Raw genomic sequence first — 24,479 nt, 5'->3', positions numbered from 1 at the left:
GTCACTTCTCTCTCCGTTATCGCTATGCAAGTACATCATTTCGGTTCTATAGGTTCTAAGGTACTTTTATTTCCCACTATTGAAGGCCATTATTATTGGTAGAACATTTCTTTACAATATACTCTTGAACATTTTTTGGTGAAAGCTTGGTAGAAGATAGCGGGGGCATCTCGAAGTATCATTATAAATGCCTGTTTTTTTGGTTTTGAAAGGTCACTTCGGAATTACTTCTGCGTTGGTGCGATCAAATTACCATTTATCGATGTGCTAACTAATCGGATTGATGTCACAATTAGAAATTTCAGCTGCACACAGTAAGCGCTACTGGCTATAGGAATTCACAGAAACAAAATGTCAAGAAACTGACATCGCTGATTGTATTCACAAAACAATTTGCCCATTCAGGAACAGTTTGTTTAAAAAATTTTAAAAATTTAACACATGCTACTGTTTGTTAGACTCATTACACAATAATATATAGTGCTTGTGAAAAATTTAAATACTTATTACAGCCTTTGCATAATAGGTGCATAGAGTGCTTGACTCACATGCAATATATTGTTGATTCGCAGCATAGTACACATGAAGCCAATAAAGGCTTCTTTATAGCTAATATATTCTGTGATAAGAACTTTCTCAACCAAAGTGCTGAAAGGAATATCTTGGGGCATAGTTTTTCTCAACAGCATAATGCTAGGTGGTCCAGGGATCGTGAAAGTTTAAAAAAACTTCCAAACTTGGAAATTCTGCTTTCGAATTTTAAGGTACGATTTCCCGATTTTTTTGGTAGCCACTATCAACTTCATGGGTGATAGCACCTAGCGATTTTTTTTTGATATCCTATTTAAGCAGTGGCGTAGTGAGGTTTTCTCGCGCCCGGGCAAAAGATTTTTTTGGCGCCCTTGTTTAACAAATTTCCAACGTATAAGAGGAATTCAAATCTAAAATTAAGGTCCTTTAGTCGTGTAAATCTTTTTCGCATTTCTTGTTGGGGACGATCGAAAACACTCTGCGGAAAGACCAACATCTCCCGCCTTCTTGCACGTTTTACTATATCAATATCCCATTTTTCAGAAAGAGACTCCTTTTTTTCTATTGCTTCTTCACAGAGAGTGTCTCGAATTTCGGATAGTTCAGTCGCTAATAATTTAAGATCATGAAACGCTCTAAAATTCATCCCCGGATCTTGTAATCTGAGCTGCAACAGAACTGTAGCTTCGCTTCTGATGTCACTTGTGGTGTTAGTGTCCTCTGCTAATTGTTCTAAGTGTTCTATTGTTTGAAAGTTTTCGATAATCATTTTTCAATAATTCCCACCGTAACGTTGAACGTGAGAAAAAGATATATGCTTTCAATTATTCCACAACCTGTCGCAAGTGTTCCGGATATATGCATGCATCTATTAGTATAGACAATTTTTTCCAGAAATCAGTTATAATAAAAATACAAATTATCCAGGAAGTTCTGATTTGCGCACCATTTGGCGCACCCCTGTGAGTAGCGCCGGGGCAAGATTTTTCAGACGAGTTATTTAGTGCATTAACATTGCGTGGTATACGTCTGAATAAAATTGGAAACCTGTCCTTGAAATATTGGTATGCATATGTGTGCGTTTGTAAGGGACAACAAAGAAATCATCGGATTTTGTGGTTACAGTCAGTCAGGTGAAATTTTAGCGAAACTATGTTTAATATTTGACAAAAAAAAAAACACTACATTTCTAGTACTTTTATCAAAGTTTGTTAAAATGAGAAACAAGTTATTCGAAAAAAAATGTGTTTAAAAATTAAATGGTATTTTACGGGAGAGGAACAAAATTCAGATTTAAATTCCGATTTTCTCTTATACTATATAGAAAACTTGGTGCAGTGGTTATGTAAAGCAATGTGTAGACATGGACATTTTTTTCAGCTTACTTATATTATTCGAATTTTACACACTCTAGATATAGGCTTAGCCTACTTCCAGAAATGCAGTTTAATGCTGCTTTTTTGATTTAGATTGTTTTTCGACGTCCTCGTCGTATCGACCAATAAGCCTGAGCTCTTTTCTCCTAAAAGGTATGGAGAACACCTTAGATCAGCATATCAGGGAGGTCAATCTAAATAAACTCCCTCTGTGTAGGAATCAGTTCCCCCCCCCCCCCCCCCCCCCCCCCCAGTCGGGGAAATCCACGGAGACGGCTATTCATAGTCTCACGGTTAAAATCGAAAAGACTCTAGAATCTAAAAATATACCCCTCTGCCCTTTTATTGATATATCAAGGGCTTTCCATAACACAAAACATCTATCTATCGAGCAAGCTATGATTGACAAGGACATAAGCCCTATAATAATTCGATGGGTGCTGTCCATGTTAAAGAGTAGAAAAATCCATTTGGAACTGGGAGGGACAACTGAATCAATTGCGGCTACAAGAGGATGCCCACAAGGAGGTGTGCTCTCCCCTTTTCTGTGGACTCTGGTCATAGATGACCTCTTTCAGTTAATGAAAACCAAGGGATTTGACACACAAGGGTATGCAGATGACCTAGTTATTTGCCTCACAGAGAAGCACGAGGATACAATATCAGATCGCATGAAACAAGCCCTTTGCATCATAGAAAGTGCGATACCAAAGGATTGTTTATCAACCTAACAAAATTGCTATAGTGCCTTTCACCTGAAGAAGGAAAGCATCCATCCCAGAACCATCCCTGGGTGGTACAAAAATACAATTCTGAATGGAGGAGGGGTCACACTGGATACAACCCTCACGTGGAATGCTCATTTGGATGCTATCCTAAACAAAGCAACAAGAGCTTTCTTCGCCTGTACTCGTATCTACGGCAAAACATGGGGCCAGAACCATCCCTGGGTGGTACAAAAATACAATTCTCAATGGAGGAGGGGTCACACTGAATAGAACCCTCACGTGGAATTCTCATTTGGATGCTATCCTAATCAAAGCAATAAGAGCTTTCTTCGCCTGTACTCGTATCTACGGCAAACCATGGGGGATATGTCCAAAAATGGTATATTGGACATTTAATACTGTTGTAAGGCCAATAGTCACCTATGCTTCCCTAGGTTGGTGGCAGAAGGCCACGCAAAGAATGGCAACAGCAAAACTAAGCAAACTGCATCGACTAGTTTGCGTTGACATAACGTGTGCGATGATAACCGCCCCTGCTGATGCACTTAGTGCCTTAGTGGGAATACCCTATTCTGATAGAGAAAGAGGCAACACTAGGCGCACTAAGACTTCCAAATATTTTTGAGTTGAAGAAAGGAAATATGATAGGGCATATGAAAGTAATAAGAAAACTCATTAAAACTGCGTGACGTAATGCCCTCAAGCTCAGAATCTCACCGAACTTTGAAGTGTTTATTGTGGACAGGACCCACTGGGAAATAAGGAATCTCTATAACGACCCTGACTCTGGTTCACGGATGGATCGAAATTCGATGACGGAAGAACGAGAGCTGGCATCTGTGGGCCGAACTTCAAGAAATCGATACCAATGGAATGCTACGCTACCATATTTCAGGAAGAAATTCATGCAACAGAAGTCTGTGGTAGAGAACGTCTGCGGAGAAGTTCAACATCGAAGAGCATCTACATTATGTCGGACAGCAGGCGGCCCTGTGTGCCTACACAGTTACATCTAAGCTAGTGGATGAATGCACTGAAATCCTTAATGCCCTGGGAGCCAAAAACAAGGACTTGTTAGGATGGGTTCCCGGACATCAGGAACCTGCAGGTAAAGAACCTGCAGATTAACTAGCAAAGCAGGGTGCTACAGTAGCATTCTATGGTCCAGAGCCCTTTTGTGGACTTACAAAAGCACGCACCAGGGAAACTATAAGTAACTGGGAAACTAAGCAATTCAGACGTCACTGAATTGTATCAGCCAAACTCATTAATGTAAGCAGGGAGGACCTAAGAACTCTCACTGGGTACTATACGGGACACTGCGGTCTACGATATCACCTAAGTAAGTTAACTCTATCTGATACCCAAAAACGTCGTTCCTGTGAGCTGGATGATAAAACGCCGGTTCACATTCTCTGCGAATTCGTCGCTCTGGCAAGGCAGAGACTCTCCCATCTAGGTGGTGTGACTCTTAATCACTATGTGATATGAAGTAAAAAGGTATTGCACAATAGATCTGCACAAAGGTAGCAGTGCTTCCAGACCTAGTACTAATAATAATAATAATAATCACAGATTTACAGAGTTTCGATGGCTTGAGAGGAGGGGACTCTAACCCAGTAATAATAGATCAAGTCTCTTGCAATATATATATGAATGTGTACAGAAAGAAAGAAGTATATATGAAATTAGGTACTAACTCTAGAAGACAGACCCCTTGAAGGAATTTTTATTAAAATGGGACGCAAAGTGCCTTTCTTTTGGCAACCTAATTGCTATTTACTATGATTTTTAGGCTTTTTTTATAAATAACTACCTTTATATCAAATGTTATCAGAATCTGTTAAGCCGTTCCCGGGATGAATGGTTAAAAAATTTAGCCTAAGCCCAAACTTAAGCCAACCTATTTTATTTTAAAAATTAAACTTTTCAGGTTTTTAAGAAAGCTCTAACTTTGGTTTGTATTAAAAACCTGAAGGTTTGGAAGGTATAACAACTACAATTTAAATTGTAAATTATAATATTAAAAAATCAAACTATACGCTTAGATTTCTGAACCTTAATTTCAAGCCATTCATCGGATTAAGCACTTTTTCAAACACTTTTCTACTAAATTGGAAACCTCTCAATTTACTACTGTGTTTTTTAAATTCATTTCAATTTAAAACTTATTTTAACAATAAGTTTAAAATTTGTATATTGTTTTAAAAAAAAGTCTCAAAAAGTCCAGAAATAAAAACTTGTAGTCCCAAAACTTGTATGAACTTCTGGTTTTAAAACAAACCCCAAGAGTTCAAACATGGTGCTGAAAATTTAAAAATAAAAAATTTCATTTGTGAAAAGTGCTGCAAGTCATTGAATTTGGTTATACATACAGGGTGTTATGATATGATTTCTTACACAAATGTGATAGCTCAGTAGGTAGAGCAATCTGCTGGAATCCGTAGCACTTCGGTTCGAAACTAGAAACTAGGCTACAAGCTTTTTATTTTTAAAGCTGCGATTTTAGACTTCTCAAGTTTCAAATTGAAATCCAAATCTTTGCACCCATTTTCAGGAAGATCGTTATAATCTAGTTTGAGTATTATATGAGTAGTACAAAAAGGTTTCAGATCTAGGCTCAAATTTTTAACTGTGTAGCGATTCTGCAGATATATATTAAAAGTTTTGAATCGAGGGTCGAAGTATATACATATATACAAATTTCAATTTAAATTTGGAATGATAACGTTAAATAAAATTCAAACTAGGTGCTGCGAGTCATAGATTATTTTCCGAAACATTTATTTATACATATAAGATGAAGGTCTTCATTATAGGAGGCACCTAGTCATTTGTGTGTGGGCTTAGCCGAACTCCATGGCGCCCGAATATGGGGATGAACGGTTTATTGGCCTGTGTGTTCGCCGTTTCGCCTTACAATACCGAGCAGCATTAAGAATTATCCAACGCTTGGGTGCAGTGATCGACCCAACGGACGGCGAAAGCGAACGTTTGGTATGGGCCCGTGAGACCGTGGAAGAATGTCGAAGACAGTTCACTGATAAAGTCTTTGCTACGAGCAATCCTCAATCCTTAGCAACCGCGTCGAGGAGTAGGAAGCCCCGAAGGGCAAGATGCAGCAATCGGCTGAGCACGACAAGCTTGCTTTTAAAATGCAAAAGGGGGAGGGCAAACGCCCTTGTCCTAGAAACAGGAGGTGAAATACGTGGAATGACAGAAACCACACCTCTAAATCTGCAAGCACTCACTGGGAAGTTTAAGTAATGAAAAGCCATGCAGCCAAGCACGGAGTGTACTGGAATGCAAAGAACCCTCTAATGCTTTGTTCCGGCCGGACCATACATCTATACCTGGTTTCCGGTCAGAAAGGTATAGAAGGTAACGAAAAGGCCGATGAGTTGGCAAAAGAGGTGCAACACTCGGTGAAACGACCATAGACGTCCCAATCCGTTTACGAGAAATTAAAAGAAGACAAGAGCTGCATATGATCCATCAAGCAGGAAAGGCGTGGACAAAAGCACGGCGCTGCAAAATTTCTAAGATCATGATTAAGTCTTACCACGTTTGACTCTCATAGTTGCATATATCTCTAAAGATAGAAGACTTAAGACTCACAATGGAATATTAACTGGGCAATGCCTTTTGGCGTCACATTCTTATAAGGTTGGCCTCGTCATTAACAGCAGTTGTAGGAAGCGCGAGCTGCAGGAAGAAACAGTTGAGCACGTCCTGGGTACGTTTCCTGCACTCTCCAGGTCAATGCTCTATCTACTAAGAGCGACAGAGATGCCAGATCTCGAGTAGGATATTATGCTAGGTCCTAGAAAACTTTGATAATAAGTCCTGGTACCTAGTAGGGGTGAGGTATTTATTGACGGGCCAGTTTAACCTAACCTGTAAGGTGTTAGAGCACGTTACCACAATCTGGGGCACGTCGGTTCGAAGCCCAGCCACCTCCCACTGGGGTTTCCCTTATTTATAACTGCAAGTAAAGACTTCTCAAGTTCTGGGCTGTCATTTTAAAATAGACCGTTATAATCTAAGTTTTAAACCAAATTTGGTTTGATCATACATATATGTAGTACAAAAAAGTTTCAGATTTAGGCTCAAATTTTTAACCGGTGCATGTGCATTCTTTTTTTTTTTATTTATTTTTTTTCATGTGCATTCTTTTGCACATCTATTGATCGATAATTTGCGGACTCAAAATTTTCAAATACGTGACTATCGTGGTCTCATAATGTATCTATTTCTATCAGCCGCTGACGATAGCCACCCGTATGCGTCACCAATGCTAAAAAGTGACCATCTTGAGCATCCTGTCTGGCAGTTGACGATTAAGCTATCACACTTGTTTTATAAACAATTATTATTACTTTTTATACCTTTCATGAAAATGAAATGGTATATTAATTTCGTTACGAAACCCAAAATTGTAAGTCCTTAAAGGAAAATAGATAGACCCACCATTAAGTCAGGATGAAGAGCTGAGTTGATTTAGCCATGTCCGTCTGTCCGTCTGTCCGCCTGTCCGTCTGTCGGTTTGTATGCAAACTAGTCCCTCAATTTTTAAGATATCTTGATAAAATTTGGTGATCGGATGTATTTGGGTGTCCAATTAGACATTTGAACCGGCCGGATCGGAACACTATAGCATATATCATCCATACAACCGATTTTTTCAGGAAAAGAGTATTTTTGTCATATCTTCCTCAATTTAACAGATTGAAGCTTCAAACTTCACCATATACTTTCGTATATTGCACATATTGTTGTCTGAAAAAATTGATGAGATCAGTCGTATATATAGTATATATCCCCCACAACCGATTGTTCAGATAAGAAACTTTTCGTAATTACTGCCCTATTTTAAGAGCTAGAGGCTTCAAATTTCAATGAATGCTTACGTATATAGCATATATTGTTGTCTGAAAAAATCATAAAGATCGGTGGTATATTATATAATATATATACCACCGATCTTTATGATTTTTTCAGACAACAATATATGCTATATATGTAAGCATATTTATCTTAAAAATCGTTTAGGTATGTACATCTGTTCACTATATATTTCTTACCTTATACATCCGATTATTTGGAGATTACGAACGGGATAAGATTATTGTTCAGCCCCATTCATGACAGGTATGAAGTCTTCGGCATAGCCGAGGACAGTCTCGTCCTTACTAGTTTTTTATTGTAAAACTTATTTTCATTTTATTTTATTTTGGAAATTCACAAGGTCTCCTGTCCAACGTATGTACTATGATTTTAAACCTGTTATGTATGCTTTGTTGTTGTTTATTTTAATGATTTTTGCCGATGGCTCTTCTTACGGATGTATCTAAATACAACATACAACTAATTGTATTGGTCAAAAGAGTAGTATTTAAAAATATACTCCATACGACAATAAAAGACCTAGTGATTTGCCTAATTGACATCTCACTATGGGCTGTGTCAGGCTGAACTTTATTCCAAACTTTAACTTTGGCACTTGTGCACCATTAAAAATTGCATTTGAACATATTTTTTAGTAATTTTGGTTGTAAGAGACATTTTTAAGTTGATCTGTTGCTATTTTATTTTATTCTAAATATTTCAAAATGCTTCGAATAAAAGGAAAATAAAATACGGCAGATATCAATGTTATCAAAAGATAGAAGTTGCTTAACTTTTCGTACCATGTTTGAGTTAATCCATACATTCTGTTAGCTTTCCTGAGCTTCGTATGCCTTAACTTTGTTGTAAACTTTGGATTCGTACATAAAGCCAACGTAAAGTTCCATCTGACTCCGACTTAAGAGAATTCAATTTAAAACTGTTTTCTTCATTAATTTTTGAACCATACCGAAGATCCTGCTTCTACTCCGAGGGTGTTTCTACCCTTTTTTGTCTCACTGAAAATTCATCTTGTTGCAGGTGACATTCGGATGCCGACTCCGATTTAGGTCACGTCACGGCAATTTGTAGGAAAAATTAAAAAGTAGCACGACGTAAATCTCCTCGTGGATTTATCGCGTATTGTATTTATTTTATTATTCTCTCCCGTCCTCTTTCTACTTACTTTTTATTAAGTCGCTCTCATGTTCGTTCTCACAATTCTGTATAAAATTGGAAAATCTTGCAATCGTTGTTTGAATAATTTCTGGTTAAGCTAGAGGCTTAAAACTTTAAACATACTTCAAAACAGGAAAATGTGTCACTGCTGGCGTCGCGGTTTAAGTAACTTTCAAAAACTGTGAAAATAGCCTAGAAACCTTTTAAAATTTAACACTTAGAAAAAAAAATTCTTCCAGGATATCGAGATATTTAGAGATCTTCTGAAGAGCATGCGGAATCTTGCGATAGGTTTTTGTGTAACTTTCAATTGACCTAGACACTTGAAACTATGCACGTAGTTCAGGACACGGTGTAAATGCAAAAATAGGAGAAAAATTCACACTAGGTGGCGCACGGGCCGATAAAACTAACTTTTGAAGTAGCTTTCCGGTGTGCTATACGCTTCAAATTTCATGTATGGTTCAGAGGTCAATGACAATATAACACATATCATAAAAAGTTTCGTGGATCCAGATATTTGGGAAATGCAATAAATGGTAGAGCAGCTTGTCATCCTGAAGGAGAAATTTAAAAGAAATCAAGCAAATTTTTAAAATGTTCTTTTATATAAATATCCTTATATAAGTGTCCTTAAACGCAAACATAATTTAACAGCTTATCGGAAATAAAACAATAAAGGTATAGCATCGTTGTAAAAATATGTGTTTTTAAGTGGCCATGAGCCAATTTTCAAACTATTAAATGTTTTTAAAGAAAACATAGAAATAACAAAAACTTCCACTGTGTGGCCAAGATGTGTAACTAAATTGAGATTTCCTTATTTGTTTTTATGTATTTAGTTAGTGTTAATTTAAAGAGTCGCTAGGAGTTCTTGCCTCAATTAAATTAAAACTTCAGATAAGTGCCCTTGCTTCATAATTTTCTTATCAGTAATTTAGATTTAATTATGGTTTAATTTTTCGTGCCATGGACAAAAGAATTATTTCTAGTTTAGTACTCCCCTTTTATGAGCATTATGTTGCTGGTTCACATTTAATAAGTGCTCATATCCGATAAAATCACGTTTAGAGGCTTTGTTTATGAATGTACATTAACTACATTGTGCATATGTATATTTATATCCATGTATAAATGGAACATTTCCCTTTTGGTACGGGGCAAATAGTGCAAATTTTAACAGGTTTCGTCTTCAATGAAGTGAAACCACAAATATAAAGTTGCTTATGAATTTCTCGTATATGTATGTGAAAAATCCCAAATAAATATGCATTCGTAGTGGACAGCTTCAGCCCAAGGTGATTCCCAGTTACAGCGAGTCTGGTGAAATTTCAGATAAGCTTGTAATAATAAAAAAATTATGTTAGGCTGAGGGCACAGTACTAGCCATAACCTATGTATGTTAGCCGTGAATCGATATTTCTTTTCATGTTTTGTATAAGCTTGGATTTTTGCTGGAACTCTGACAACGTATACCATTTTACATAAGAAAAATTATTCACAGCTTTTTATCTTTAGACTTTGGTCTCCCTGAAAATTGGTTTTCGTAGCATCGCTTCCTTTTCACTTTCTTTCCCATTCTCCTCTACGTTTCCTTCCCTTTTTCCTATTATTCTTGTCCATCTCTTTTTCCATTTATCTTCCCCCAACTCCAGAACCCATAACCATCCCGACTACCGCTCCCACTCCTATTCCCATTTGCACATCCACTCCTATTCCCACTTACACTCCCATTTCCACAACCGCCTCTACTCCTAGTCTCACTTCCACTCTCACTCCTCCCCCCCCCCCTCCCCCCTACACTTCCACTACCTCTCTCACCCCAATTTTCTCATACATGAAATCTCTATACCAAACATAGAATACCTGCTCACCTGACCAGATAATTTTAATATCTTCGTTTTTTCAAACTACTACGAAACTATATGACACAAACACAGGTACAATTTTTAAAATTTTATTCATATTTTATTTTTATTCATCTTTTCTTTATTTATTTATATTTAAACAGAGAAATATCGCCCATTTTCTTTCCCCTCTTACTGTTGTTCCTCTACCACGCTCTTCCTCACCATCTCTATTTCTACCACCTATCTTATATTTTCCTTTATGTCTTTTTCAGCCTATGGCTTTTTGCATAACTTTTCTCTTGTTCTTCTTCTTAACCTTTTCTTTATTTTTGAAATTGGTTCATCCCATCTTGAGTTATGAAGCTAACAATAGATTTCGAGTTTACATATAAGACTAACTTATTCGAAAAGCTGTATAAAAATAAATTTCAAACCAATAGCACCATCCTGCTCCACTTTCCGGATAGAAAGGGTTCCAAAAATTAAGTTTGTCGAAAAGGAACCACTGTATTAAATTTCTAGCAAATTGCATAATTATAATTTTTTCGAATAGGTTGGCCACTGGTTCAATTCCCGGAAAGAAAATTTCTCAAATATTAAGATAGTCAAGGAAGTGGTCTTGTGCCAAATTTCAAGAAAATCTCACCAAACATAATTGTTTAGAAAAGGTTTACGTCCTGAAAAGATAAGACAGACGGACATTGCTAAATCAAACCAGTGCCCGTATGTCGTTCTACGATTCGTGATCGGAACTAATTTCATAAATCACAGTAACTCTGAAATGGTGTATCGGTTTAATGACATATGTAAATCAACGACAAATAGTACTCGTTAGATCCATAACTTAATATAATTTTTATAAATAGTTTGAGTGAAAAGTAAATCGTTTGAATTTATTTAATAATTTGGAGAACATTTTTAACACGGTGACATCAGAGCGTACCAGGCGACAGCCATGCCTTAGTTGTTGTGAAAATGGTTTTCAGTCACTGATTGTAAAAGGTAATATGGGCCAATATTGTCAACCTGATCAATTTGGTTAACTCATTGGTGGGTTTATTTCTTCTCCTTTAAGGACTTACAATTTTGAGATTCGTGAAAATCTTAATATACCTACCATTTCATTATTATGAAAGGTATAAAAATATATGTATAAATATTGCGCTACAATGATATTGTTTTTGGGAACACCTGTCAAATTCAGTTTAAAAATTTTGATTTCCTCATCTTCTATACAGAAAAGTTGATGCTGTTTATACATCTGCATTCATTCCTACTTGCTGATTTCATATGAAATTTAAATGATTCTGGTACACGCTTAGTAAATTCCTAGAAAAGAAGATCTTTAATTGTTTCACATTTTAGCTGCGAATGTGCTTTTTCAGTTTATTTATTTTTTTATACTCAGTTGAGCAGAGCTCACAGAGTATATTAACTTTGATTGGATACGGTTGGTTGTACAGGTATAAAGGAATCGAGATAGATATAGACTTCCATATATCAAAATCATCAGTATCGAAAAAAAATTTGATTGAGCCATGTCCGTCCGTCCGTCCGTCCGTCTGTCCGTTAACACGATAACTTGAGTAAATTATGAGGTATCTTGATGAAATTTGGCATGTAGGTTCCTGGGCACTCATCTCAGATCGCCATTTAAAATGAACGATATCGGACTATAACCACGCCCACTTTTTCGATATCGAAAATTTCGAAAAATCGAAAAAGTGCGATAATTCATTACCAAAGACGGATAAAGCGATGAACTTGGTAGGTGAGTTGAACTTATGACGCAGAATAGAAAACTAGTAAAATTTTGGACAACGGGCGTGGCACCGCCCACTTTTAAAAGAAGGTAATTTAAAAGTTTTGCAAGCTGTAATTTGGCAGTCGTTGAAGATATCATGATGAAATTTGGCAGGAACGTTACTCCTATTACTATATGTATGCTTTATAAAAATTAGCAAAATCGGAGAACGACCACTCCCACTTTAAAAGGAAAAATTTTTCTAAAGTCAAATTTAAAAAGAAAAGTTAATATCTTTACAGCATATAAGTAAATTATGTCAACATTCAACTCTAGTAATGATATGGTGCAAAAAAATACAGAAATAAAATAAAATTTCAAAATGGGCGTGGCTCCGCCCTTTTTCATTTAATTTGTCTAGGATACTTTTAATGCCATAAGTCGAACAAAAATTTACCAATCCTTGTGAAATTTGGCATTGGCTTAGGTTCTAGAACGATAACTGTTTTCTGTGAAAAAGAGTGAAATCGGTTGAAGCCACGTCCAGATTTTATACACAGTCCACCGTACGCCCTTCCGCTCGGCCGTTGACACGATAACTTAAGCAAAAATCGATATATCTTTACTAAACTCAGTTCACGCAATTATCTGAACTCACTTTGTATTGGCATAAAAAATGGCCGAAATCCGACTATGACCACGCCCACTTTTTCGATATCGAAAATTACGAAAAAAGAAAAAAATGCCATAATTCTATGCCAAATACGAAAAAAGGGATGAAACATGGTAATTGGATTAGTTTATTGACGCAAATATAACTTTATAAAAAAAACTTTGTAAAATGGGTGTGACACCTACCATATTAAGTAGAAGGAGATGAAAAAGTTCTGCAGGGCGAAATCAAAAGCCCTTGGAATCTTGGCAGGAATACTGTTCGTGGTATTACATATATAAATAAATTAGCGGTACCCGACAGATGATGGTCTGGGTCACCCTGGTCCACATTTTGGTCGATATCTCGAAAAGGCGTCCACCTATACAAATAAGGCCCACTCCCTTTTAAAATACTCATTAACACCTTTCATTTGATACCCTTAACGTACAAACAAATTATAGAGTCACCCCTGGTCCACCTTTATGGCGATATCTCGAAAAGGCGTCCACCCATAGAACTAAGGCCCACTCCCTTTTAAAATACTCATTAACACCTTTCATTTGATACCCATATCGTACAAAAAAATTCTAGAGTCAGCCCTGGTCCACCTTTATGGCGATATCCCTAAATGGCGTCCACCTATAGAACTATGACCCACTCCCTCTTAAAATACTCTTTAATACCTTCCATTTGATACACATGACATACAAACACATTCCAGGGTTACCCAGGTTCATTTTCCTACATGGTGATTTTCCCTTATTTTGTCTCCATAGCTCTCAACTGAGTATGTAATGTTCGGTTACACCCGAACTTATCCTTCCTTACTTGTTGTTTTATACAATTTTTTTTGTAGTGTTAATATTAATTTAAATTATTTTCTTTCTATTGAAAAATTGGCCGAAAAGTATCATTTGCCAGGTAATGCTCGATAAGTATCAATTACATATTAAATTAGTTGAATGCATTTGGTTTAATAATATTTTTTTATGTACATATATACCATTCACTCCCTTGGTAGATATTATATATATTAATACTATCTCTTATACAATATGCACCAAAGTTTTATGTTTACAAAAAAATCCTTTTTGGTTTCCGGTTGTTCTTAGGGGTTTTTTTCTCACTGACACTCACTGACTAACCGATTCGAATAACAAACCACCTACATTTAACTTGAATTGTACACAATTGTCGATTCGGAAGCGTCGATTTCAATTTGTTTTTTCAGCGAGTAATTATGGTAGGTATTTCCAGTGGCAGAACGATCGTTTCACTCAGAGCTTTTTTTGTAGCTTTTAGTGCAACTAAATATTTGAGGTTTTCGCCTGAAGTCACAACGTAGACTAAACTGAAAAATATGGAATGGTGGAAAATTATATTATCTTAGCAGCGAAGGAGCCTAACCAACCGACAAACTTGCATATGTATTCACAGATGTATGTACAATATGTATCTACGTTTAAAAAAATACTCGTATTGATATTATGTGGTAAATTGTTATTGTAATAAATATCACCGCAGTAGTGGAAACACAAACAAGAATAATATGAGTAAATAAAGAAGAAACTCTTAAAACCGTTTAGCATCCAATTTATTTGCAAACTTACATAAGTACTTAAATAAGTACATATGTACATATATATTTTACATGTGTGAATTGATTACTTGTAAGTACTTAGTTACATGTGCATAATTCATGAAATTTGAATGCCAGTGATTTGCAAAAACCAAACAAAATCAAACTGTATGAAGCTCTTTTGTGTCAAAAATGCTAATTAAAAGCTGTGTATATGTATATATGTATGTACATGTCAACATTTGTACATTTAAATAACATGAGAATTCGGTTGACCTTTTTATCCTATCCGTGAAAAAATTTACTTAGGCGTTGTTTTCAAACAATTTTGTAATTTATGTAAGTACTTGGTTTATGTTTTAAGATAAATTATTGTTTCTTACATACTTATGTATGTACATATGTATATACGTATGTAGCTATCCACTTTTAGCCAACTAATGATACTTCGGGCTAAATATGCCTACAGTTGATAAGTAAAGTCCTCGCTCGACGAACAAAAATTACACTCCGGGTTAACTAGCGTAATGGATTTCGAGAAGATATGAGATAGCACTTGTCGTAATAAAGAGAAAATATCTTCGTAAGGGTTATGGTCCTTCCCGTGATGAGACCTGCATATATCGAAGAAAATTGCTGCGAATAAAAGTTCAAAGGTCTCTCTGTCTTAGAAATGTTATACGAATTATTAAAGAATGCCCGGCACTGACACTTAATTTCACAGCAGTCAAAAAAGAACTGCATTGAGATGGGGAAAAAGTAAGAGGATGAGTTGATATCCCTTGCTACGTCATTTATCGCTGTTCAGCTACTTATCTTTAACTTTTATGTATAAATTGCCTAAAAAACTTTATAGTCACTTTTTAGCAAAACAAATATTTTTCATAAATTTCAAGCGATTTTACCGAAAAATGTATTCTGTTTTTTTTTTTTAGTTTGTATTTGTCGAGCTTTTCTCTCACAGAAAAAATGATTAAAAACAGTAGTTGAAGAAGCTAATCCATACCATGATGCTACTCTGTCGATTTTATACTCAGCTGAGCAGAGCTCACAGATTATATTGTTACGAATATTAGCAAAACTAAGGGGTGCTGCTGTCTCTAAGCCGATGCTAAGCAGTGACGTGAATTCACATCCATAGATCATCATTATGTATCTACATAAACGAAGCAATAATTGCGTCTACACATATGTGCCATGCATACACATGCATATATCTGAGATACTCCTATATGTATGCAATGAGAAAAACTATAAAATTGTGCAATTGTAGTTACAGCTGAGAAGTTTGAGAGCTGCTGGACTAGCAGATTCTGGAAGCGCCTAGAAGATGCGAAGGTTGAAATCAAAGAGTATAAAAGGCGGCAATTGTAGAGGCGCTGGAATTCAGTTTGATTTGAGTTGTGAAGCAGTTTCGACTAAGACGATATCTAGCGAGCAAGAGCAGTATTATTTTGAATAGTAGAGTTTCATTTGAGCTATCAATCAGTTTGGTTATTAAGCAAGCTATTCGTTGCACAGTTTGAGTGTTATTGTGAAGTACTTTAATAAAGGCCATTTTTTCATTATTACAAATTGGAGCTATTTATTCAACAGTTTAGTGATTCGGACTTAGCAGAGGATTGCAAATAAGAGGATTTGCAAGTAAATTCGTTACAATATTAACTTTTTTCGCATAACGGTAATCCGTAACGGCATAAACTAATCGAGATAGATATAGACTTCTATATATCAAAATGATCTTGGCGAAAAAAGAAATTCATTTAGCCATGTCCGTCCGTCCGTCCGTCCGTAAACACGATAACTTGAGTTAATTTTTGAGGTATCTTGATGAAATTTGGTATGTAGGTTCCTGGGCGCTCATCTCAGATCGCTATTTTAAATGCACGAAATCGGACTACAACCACGCCCACTTCTTCGATATCGAAAATTTCGAAAAACCGAAAAAGGGCGATAATTCATTACCAAAGACGGATAAAGCGATGAAACTAGGCAGGTGGGTTGACCTTATGATGCAAAATAGAAAATTAAAAAAAGTTTGGACAATGGGCGTGGCACCGCCCACTTTTAAAAGAAGGTAATTTAAAAGTTTTGCAAGCTGTAATTTGGCAGTCGTTGAAGATATCATGATGAAATTTGGCAGGCACGTTACTCCTATTACTATATGTGTGCTAAAAAAAATTAGCAAAATCGAATGACGAACACGCCCACTTTAAAAAATTTTTTTTTAAAGTGAAATTTTAACAAAAAATTTAATATCTTTACAGAATACAAGTAAATTATGTCAACATTCAACTCCAGTAATGATATGCTGCAACAAAATACAAAAATAAAAGAAAATTTCAAAATGGGCGTGGCTCCGCCCTTTTCCATTTAATTCGTCTAGATTACTTTTAATGCCATAAGTCGAAAAAAATGCACCAATCCTTGTGAAATTTGGTAGGGGAATATCTTCTATGACGATAACTGTTTTCTGTGAAAATGGGCGAAATCGGTTGAAGCCACGCCCAGTTTTTATATACAGTCGACCGTCTGTCCTTCCGCTCGGCCGTTAACACGATAACTTGAGCAAAAATCGATATATCTTTACTAAACTTAGTTCACGTATTTATCTGAACTCACTTTATCTTGGTTTAAAAAATGGCCGAAATCCGACTATGACCACGCCCACTTTTCCGATATCGAAAGTTACGAAAAATGAAAAAAAATTCCATAATTCTATACCAAATATGAAAAAAGAGATGAAACATGGTAATTGGATTGGTCTGTTGACGCAAAATATAACTTTAGAAAAAACTTTGTAAAATGGGTGTGACACCTACTATATTAAGTAGAAGAAAATGAAAAAGTTCTGCAGGGCGAAATCAAAAGCCCTTGGAATCTTGGCTGGAATACTGTTCGTGGTATTACACATATAAATAAATTAGCGGTACCCGACAGATGATGCTCTGGGTCACCCTGGTCTACGTTTTCATCGATGTATCGAAAACGCCTTCACATATGCAACTAAGGGCCACTCCCTTTTAAAACCCTCATTAATATCTTTAATTTGATACCCATATCGTATAAACGCATTCTAGAGTCACCCCTGGTCCACCTTTATGGCGATATCTCGAAAAGGTGTCCACCTATAGAACTAAGGCCCACTCCCTTTTAAAACACTCATTAACACCTTTCATTTGATACCCATATCGTACAAACACTTTCTAGAGTGACCTCTGGTCCACCTTTATGGCGATATCCCGAAATGGCGTCCACCTATAGAACTATGGCCCACTCCCTTTTAAAATACTCTTTAATACCTTCCATTTGAAACCCATGTCATACAAACACATTACAGGGTTACCCTAGGTTCATTTTGCTAAATGGCGATTTTCCCTTATTTTGTCTACAAAGCTCTCAGCTGAGTATGTTATGTTCGGTTACACTCGAACTTAGCCTTCCTTACTTGTTAGTTTTGCTTATGCTTCCGCTATATCTTTTGCTTAAATATTTCTTAGAAAAAAAGAAATAACTCATTAATTTGTCACGACATTAAATACAACATCCTAAAAAGATGGAGACACAATCTAATTAATTAGTTAATTGGTTTTACTTAATTTTGAAACTTAGGCAACGTTTGTATCGCAAAATTTCAGTATTAACATTTGAGAAAGATGTAATAATTTATTTTGAAATTAAAAGAACTTTTTGTGGACTTGCAATGTTTATATATGTACATATGGGAGTTTCCATTGTAACGACACTTTTGTGCAAAACTTTTTATATTTTAACGAAAACTGCTAAAATAATGATTGGATTGTTGTACGCAAAAAGTACTGCAAGAAGTATGAAATACAGTCAGGTTAAGTACAATTAAACCAACTAATGAAGTCAAAGTTCGGGCCAAACCTAACATTATATAACCAACATGGGCTCTCACATCTGATATATAAAATTCTCGTGTCACAGTGTTTGTGGTTGAACTCCTTCGAACGGTTCGACTGTTTCTCTTCAAATTTTGAGAGCATATTGAGTGGGTCTGAGAATGGGATGGTATCTATTTTTCATAACCCAAAATGGTAAGTTTGATCCCACCCCTTAACTTTTTCTTTTAAGATACAATTTTTTGTTTTATTTTTTATGAAACAGCATTCACGTACAACTCTCTGGGACTGGGACTGGGATTAGAAATAAAGCATGGGGAAGAATAAAAAGGACTAGAGAGAATAAAAACGAGGGATGGAGAGAAAAGGAGAGTAAGCCAGAGAAAAAAGAATTAATGGAAAAGACGAAGAGAGAAAAAGAGACACAAAAGAGTAGTGAATAAAAGAATAAAGGTAATGGGAGGAGGGTAGAACCTCTTAAAAGTCATGCAGTTAGACCTAAGTTAGGGAAGAACAATAGCACAAACACGAAGTGTTACCCATTACCATCAACTGACAGAGGTTGAAGAAGCCATTAAAAAGGTTAAACCTTCTAAATCAATAGGTCCAGGCGGAATAGCCATAATAATACTAAAAAACCTTGGGTCTGAGGCAATAAACTACTTACCGCACGTTTTCAACCTTTCGTGGAAGACCTTTATCATTCCCGAACAATGGAAAACGGCAAAGATAATCTCACTACTAAAGCCTGGGAAACCATCTAACGAAAGCGAGTCATATCTATCTATATCACTCCTTCTGCAGTACCAAAACACCGGAAATGAGGGAGCAGTCATTTAACTGTCAATTTTCGCCTAGTCGTCTATGGCTTCCGCAAAATGCATAGTACTACCACAGCGTTTAATGCCATAAACACTCAGATAAATTAGGGACTAAATCAGGAAAGCCCCCCTCATACGACAGTGCTTGTGGCCTAGACCTGTCAAAGGCTTTTGACACAGTCAACCACGTCACGGGGGAGGAACAGATGACGCAAATATTGGACGTTCATGTCAATGGTATTACGTACGTACGACAGTCACACAAAGATCTTAGGGATAATGTTCGATAATACTCTCACCTTGAAGACGCATGCCACCGAAATTGTATCTAAAGTATGTACAAAGCCGCCACAAAATCCTCAAGTCGCTTGCCGGCAGCACTGTGGAAAATATGGAGAAGCGTTGCTAGTCACGTACTAAGCACTTGGGCGCCCGCTCATGTGCTACGTAAAGAGCCCAATATTAAAGAGGATAATGAAATGCTGAACAGAGAGTTCTTGCTTAATTGACACAAACCTGGCCACTCAAGCGCACAACTGCTTGAGCGGGCCCCACCTCCAAGAAGGTTAAGGGAACATCTCCATAAGTACTATGATGAGATCCGGTACCTACAAACACAGAGGGATCCACACATAATCGCCCTTGTAAAGATGCTCCCGGTGAACCCCGTTAAACCTATGCGCTATCCTCCCCTTGCAGAAGAAGAAAGCACACTACCAAGGGGGACAGAGTCACCCTGGCCCAACTCTTACTTGTCCAGAATCAACCCCTGTCCTGCGTGCCCACATGAATCCAACCATCTTTTCAATTGTAATGTGGAGACTACGCCTCTAACACCAACTTACCTAAAGCCCAATCCCAGCAATTTGATGACAATTTGTAAGTGGTTACACCCATTGAATGGGGCGCAACACTGTTGACACAACAACAATAACAAAAAGCATAAGAAGTAAAAAAAAACGTTTATAGTTGAAGTTTTGGTATTGTAATATTTAGTTCTTGGATACGTATGCAAAAAATTTAATTCGCAAAAATTTTAGTTCTCATTTTATTCAATTTTTCAATGGTCACGACACTATTTCTATTAAAGTTTAGATATTTGCTGTGTGACGTACAGACCAACAAAGATCTAAATAGAGAAAAAGTACGTTAAATTCATTGCAGCTGTAAAAAAATTATAACAGACACATCTCAAATCGTTTTGGGTGTGTTTGAATATGTGGTTAAACTGAATTAAGCAAGAAAAAAACTACAAGCCCTCGAATTTCAACCTTCGCCAATGCTATACTTTACATAGGACTTAGGCTGTTATTCCTTGTGACCATATGGTTCTATATATGTGACCCGGCCTATGAAAAGGTGGCTTATGACTCAAAAAAGAAATTGCGAGAAACATCTGTTAAAGATAGACAATCCATTTCTTCAGTTTCTTAATAGTTTTCTTTTTTTTTTTTTGAGTCATAAGCCACCTTTTCATAGGCCGGGTCACATACATATGTTGCATATTTTCTTAGATATTTTTTGCGATGCGGTTTTAGCGTTAGCGAAAGTTGGAATTTGGGGGCAGGATATCCTAGTGGTTTAGGCAGCTGTATTTTCACAGAGTTATCCGCGGATGGATTCTCGGTGAAACCTTTGTTAAAATTACGAAATTACCAGACGATGATTACATGGCGGTTTTCGAAATGATACCAGTAAATTTTTCTTTGCTTCTCAGTTTTTCCTAACAAAAAATAAATAATAATTGATATTCAGTTATTACAAACCGATGTTTGAACTGAGCTTACGACTTCCTCATAATATCGAAAAAAATTGGTAAATATTAATGGAGTAGTCTTACAGAATCTGCGCCTTCATTGGAAAAAGTTTTGACATGTTTTATCTCTTTCGACGTGCCTTTTATTCTGTAAAACTCCATTTTGTGGGATTTGGAAGCGTTCCCGAAATAATTTTTCAAGCATTTTTCTTAGGATAAAATTTGAATAGAATTGAATTTTACTGAAATTCTTACCCTTTTTTTTTTGCTTGAGCTCGAATCGTACCTAAAATTTTAAGCATACCCTTAAAAGAGGGATTCGCAAAAAATAAATAATCTGTACTTTTTCTTTGATCCTTGTTGTGTTTTTCGTTGCACATTTTTGTCGCACGGATCCGGATATGGATTTCGACTGCGATGAGATCCGAGTCGACGCTAGAACCTCGAAACTTTTCGACATCTAAGACACTGGGTGTCCGCTTATAGCAACATGCATCTGGTTGTGTGTTTTTCGGTGGGTGGACAGTCATGCAGTTTGTTTAAACCTGGGCCTGGATATGGCCAGGTTTCGGGCATCGATCAGCATAAATACATTAGATGAGGCATCGTAACGGAGAATGAACTTTACGGGGTGGCGCCAAATATTTAAACCCAAGTCGTGAAGCACGGTTTTTATAACAAGGTTGAGGGAGATTGTATGTGCGTTCCAAACGTTCGCAGAGCACGTCTTTCTCCCCATCCCCATTCTTGCCCCTAGGTGCATGGGCGGAGATGACTGAAATATTCAAGGAGTTTGGCTGTATACGGATAGTGGTGGGTGCAACAAGCTTGAACGACAGAACTAAGCAACGGAGTTACCACTTCAGTAAGTATAACAGCTGTAATTGTCCTATTTCCATGTTTCGTCTTGGATGGCGGTGAACTCAGTTTTTGCCTTTACTACGACATCCGAAAAAACCAAGAGGCGCGCAAATTCCAGGCAAATGCCCTCAAATCGTGGGCGTTTAGACGATCACAATGGTCGTCATCAAAAAGAGATTTTCTCACTATCCAAGATTTTTGTTGATTTTCATTGAAATGTGGTTTTATGTGGCTTCTATCAAAGCAGCCTCCTCTGACTATGTTACGTCGTTACACATTTTTATAATGAGCCGATTGATCCAAGACAGTCCGATGGTACCAAGCTATGGTATTTTTGTTAAATGAAATCCAAACTCCAATAGTGATGTCGGAAAAACTTCAGATAATTTCTTAGGTAGAGAGAATGCTAGATTCTAGCATCTAGGTGAGACAGACTTTCAGGATTTCAAGACACTTTGTTGCAACGTTTTTCATATGATTCAATCGAATACTCTATTATAAATTATTTAAGGGTTTGAATTAAATTATTATTAAGTGATCCTGTAAATATTGCTCTTTTCAGTTCTACTTTTTTTTGATAATAAAAGTGTGCCTCATTAGTTCAACTTTAAACTATGGTCCAGGCCAGCAGATCGAGAACCAAATTGAAGGGATTCGGATCATTGGTTGGAACCACTTTGGCAAAACTTGAACCGATTCTTGGGTACCTCTGAAATGCCGAACCGGTTCGGTTTAAGTGGTTCAACTCTTTACCGATGAGAAATAAAATAATGACAAATATTGCATTCAGGTGATCGCTGTTACTAAGGTACCTTCGAATTCAATTTCCTCAAAACAGGCTATCATGTATGGTCTTAATTTCATGTACAGCCTTATCAAGATGGATCGGCCGTATGTTGAATTGCAGAAAGATTGAACATTCCACCTGTAGACCTGGTGCCGAAGAACATAGTTGTGCCCGGTGCTGAAGAACAGACGCATAGCCTAGAATCCAGCTTGGCAGTTTAAGACTATACCGCCATAGTAGTATAGCGCCGTCAAACACTGGACGAACATACTACTAAAAGCCATTCCTGCGCTTCGGTGGGCATCCAAGAGCCAAGATAGAGGTGAAAGGTTAGCGCCAGGGGCCGAGAGTGCGGGAAAGAGGCTATTTACGTATACTCCAGTGGTTCCAAAGTTATGTATATGGTGGCGTCTGCGGTTGTAGTGCCTTTCAGGCGGAAGTAGTAGCCGTGACCAAAAGAGGAAGATACACTGGAGGAAAATAGCTTAAACAATAGCTAAGGTAAAAATCTTGCATTCTACAACAAAAAAATGGAGATATGAAGAAACACATATCTATATTGGGCCCCCGGGAAAATGCAATTTCTCGAAGCTTGTACCATATACGTCCCAATCATTATGGGCGAAATAAGAAGAATGAGGGACTTGCACATAATCAACCAAGCGCGGAAGGCGTTGAATCGGACACCAGATATAAAGCGTGCTTAAATCAAACTGATTGCCATGCCTCAGCTGGTGTTGCTTTTATACTCTTCGGTGTCCTCGTTTGCATATTTCTAGCCGTTTCTAGAATTTACTATTTGTTTACCAGCTATAAACTCACCAGCTATAACTACAGATGCACTATTATAGCTTCTCGCATAGCCATATGCGCGTGTATAAGTGAGTGATACTTCCACCGATGATTGCCTACTTTTGGGAGTATCTCAGATATATGCATGCGTTTGTGCGTTCCTCTTCGCTGCTTGTACGGACATATGTGTAGACATAATGATTAATTTGTTTACGTAATACAAGGCAGCTTGTTGTTGTTGTTGTAGATTTATTTACTTAGTTGCAGATTAGTGATGTGAGTATCACTTAGTGTCACTAATATTCGTCACAATATGTAAAACTGAGCCCGAGTTTACAAAGCTTCTCAAAAAAGAAACTTTACAAAAATAAATCTGCACAACACACAAATTAATATAGAGGCATAATGTCTCAATTGTGTTGTTAGTGTAGAAATGGGATAAACTGAATTAAGCAAGGAAATAAATACAAGCAGGATAGCCTAGTGTTAAGACAACTGCAGTTTCACCGTGTGATTCGCGGCTCGAATCTCGGTGAAACCTTTGATAACATTACGAAATTGCCTGATGATGATAACGTGGCGGTTTTCGAAATGGTACCATCGAAATATGCCAGTAAATGTTTCTTTCTTTCTTTTCAGTTTATCTTAGAAAAACATAATAATTGTATATTCAATTATTATAAGTTGGTGTTAAGCTCATGAATTCTTAAATAATAAGTATAAATTGAACACACCATTAAACAAACAAACAGAACATTTTTTTAGTAGGTCATGAAAAAAACCTTAAAAATCAAAGTCGAAAAAAGTTAAAAAAATTAAATTTCGCAGGCTCGAAAATTACTTTTTGGGTATGCGCAATGGAACTTCTTTTCCTTTTTTCGGTTAACTTTCGTCCATACAAATCGACCCACCCTAATATATATAGCTTATAATTCTAGTCTACGACCCTCTTAAACTTCTTTTATATAAAAGTAAGCGTGGTCTTTAACCGATCCCGTCCATTTATACTAGAAATATTTGCTCCTATAAGGAAAATATGTGTACCCAATTTTATTACGATACGTAAA

The 24,479-nt window shown here is 36.8% G+C and overlaps 2 protein-coding genes across 13 annotated transcripts in view; one reads left to right on the top strand and one right to left on the bottom strand.

The window, feature by feature from the left end:
* LOC137236681 (adenosylhomocysteinase-like) overlaps nucleotides 1–24,479 on the top strand; it is a 505,973-nt gene that overhangs the window by 191,526 nt on the left and 289,968 nt on the right. The gene's annotated exons all lie outside the window — the stretch shown is intronic.
* Nucleotides 1–24,479, bottom strand: part of LOC137236677 (putative fatty acyl-CoA reductase CG5065) — a 176,938-nt gene that overhangs the window by 87,717 nt on the left and 64,742 nt on the right. For 2 of the 11 annotated variants that reach the window (XM_067759571.1, XM_067759572.1), the window contains exon 1: nucleotides 14,120–14,302. The exons of 1 other annotated variant lie outside the window; for it this stretch is intronic. The gene's annotated coding sequence lies outside the window, so the exon portion shown is untranslated. Of the gene's footprint in view, nucleotides 1–13,945; nucleotides 14,303–24,479 lie in introns of those variants that run through there. 8 more of the 11 variants (XM_067759564.1, XM_067759560.1, XM_067759569.1 and 5 more) reach the window with 7 other exon arrangements.

This window comes from Eurosta solidaginis, chromosome 1 (genome assembly GCF_040869045.1).
Source record: "Eurosta solidaginis isolate ZX-2024a chromosome 1, ASM4086904v1, whole genome shotgun sequence".
NCBI lineage: Eukaryota > Metazoa > Arthropoda > Insecta > Diptera > Tephritidae > Eurosta > Eurosta solidaginis.
Note: the sequence above shows the minus strand (reverse complement) of the source record. Positions and strands in the feature narration are given on the sequence as shown.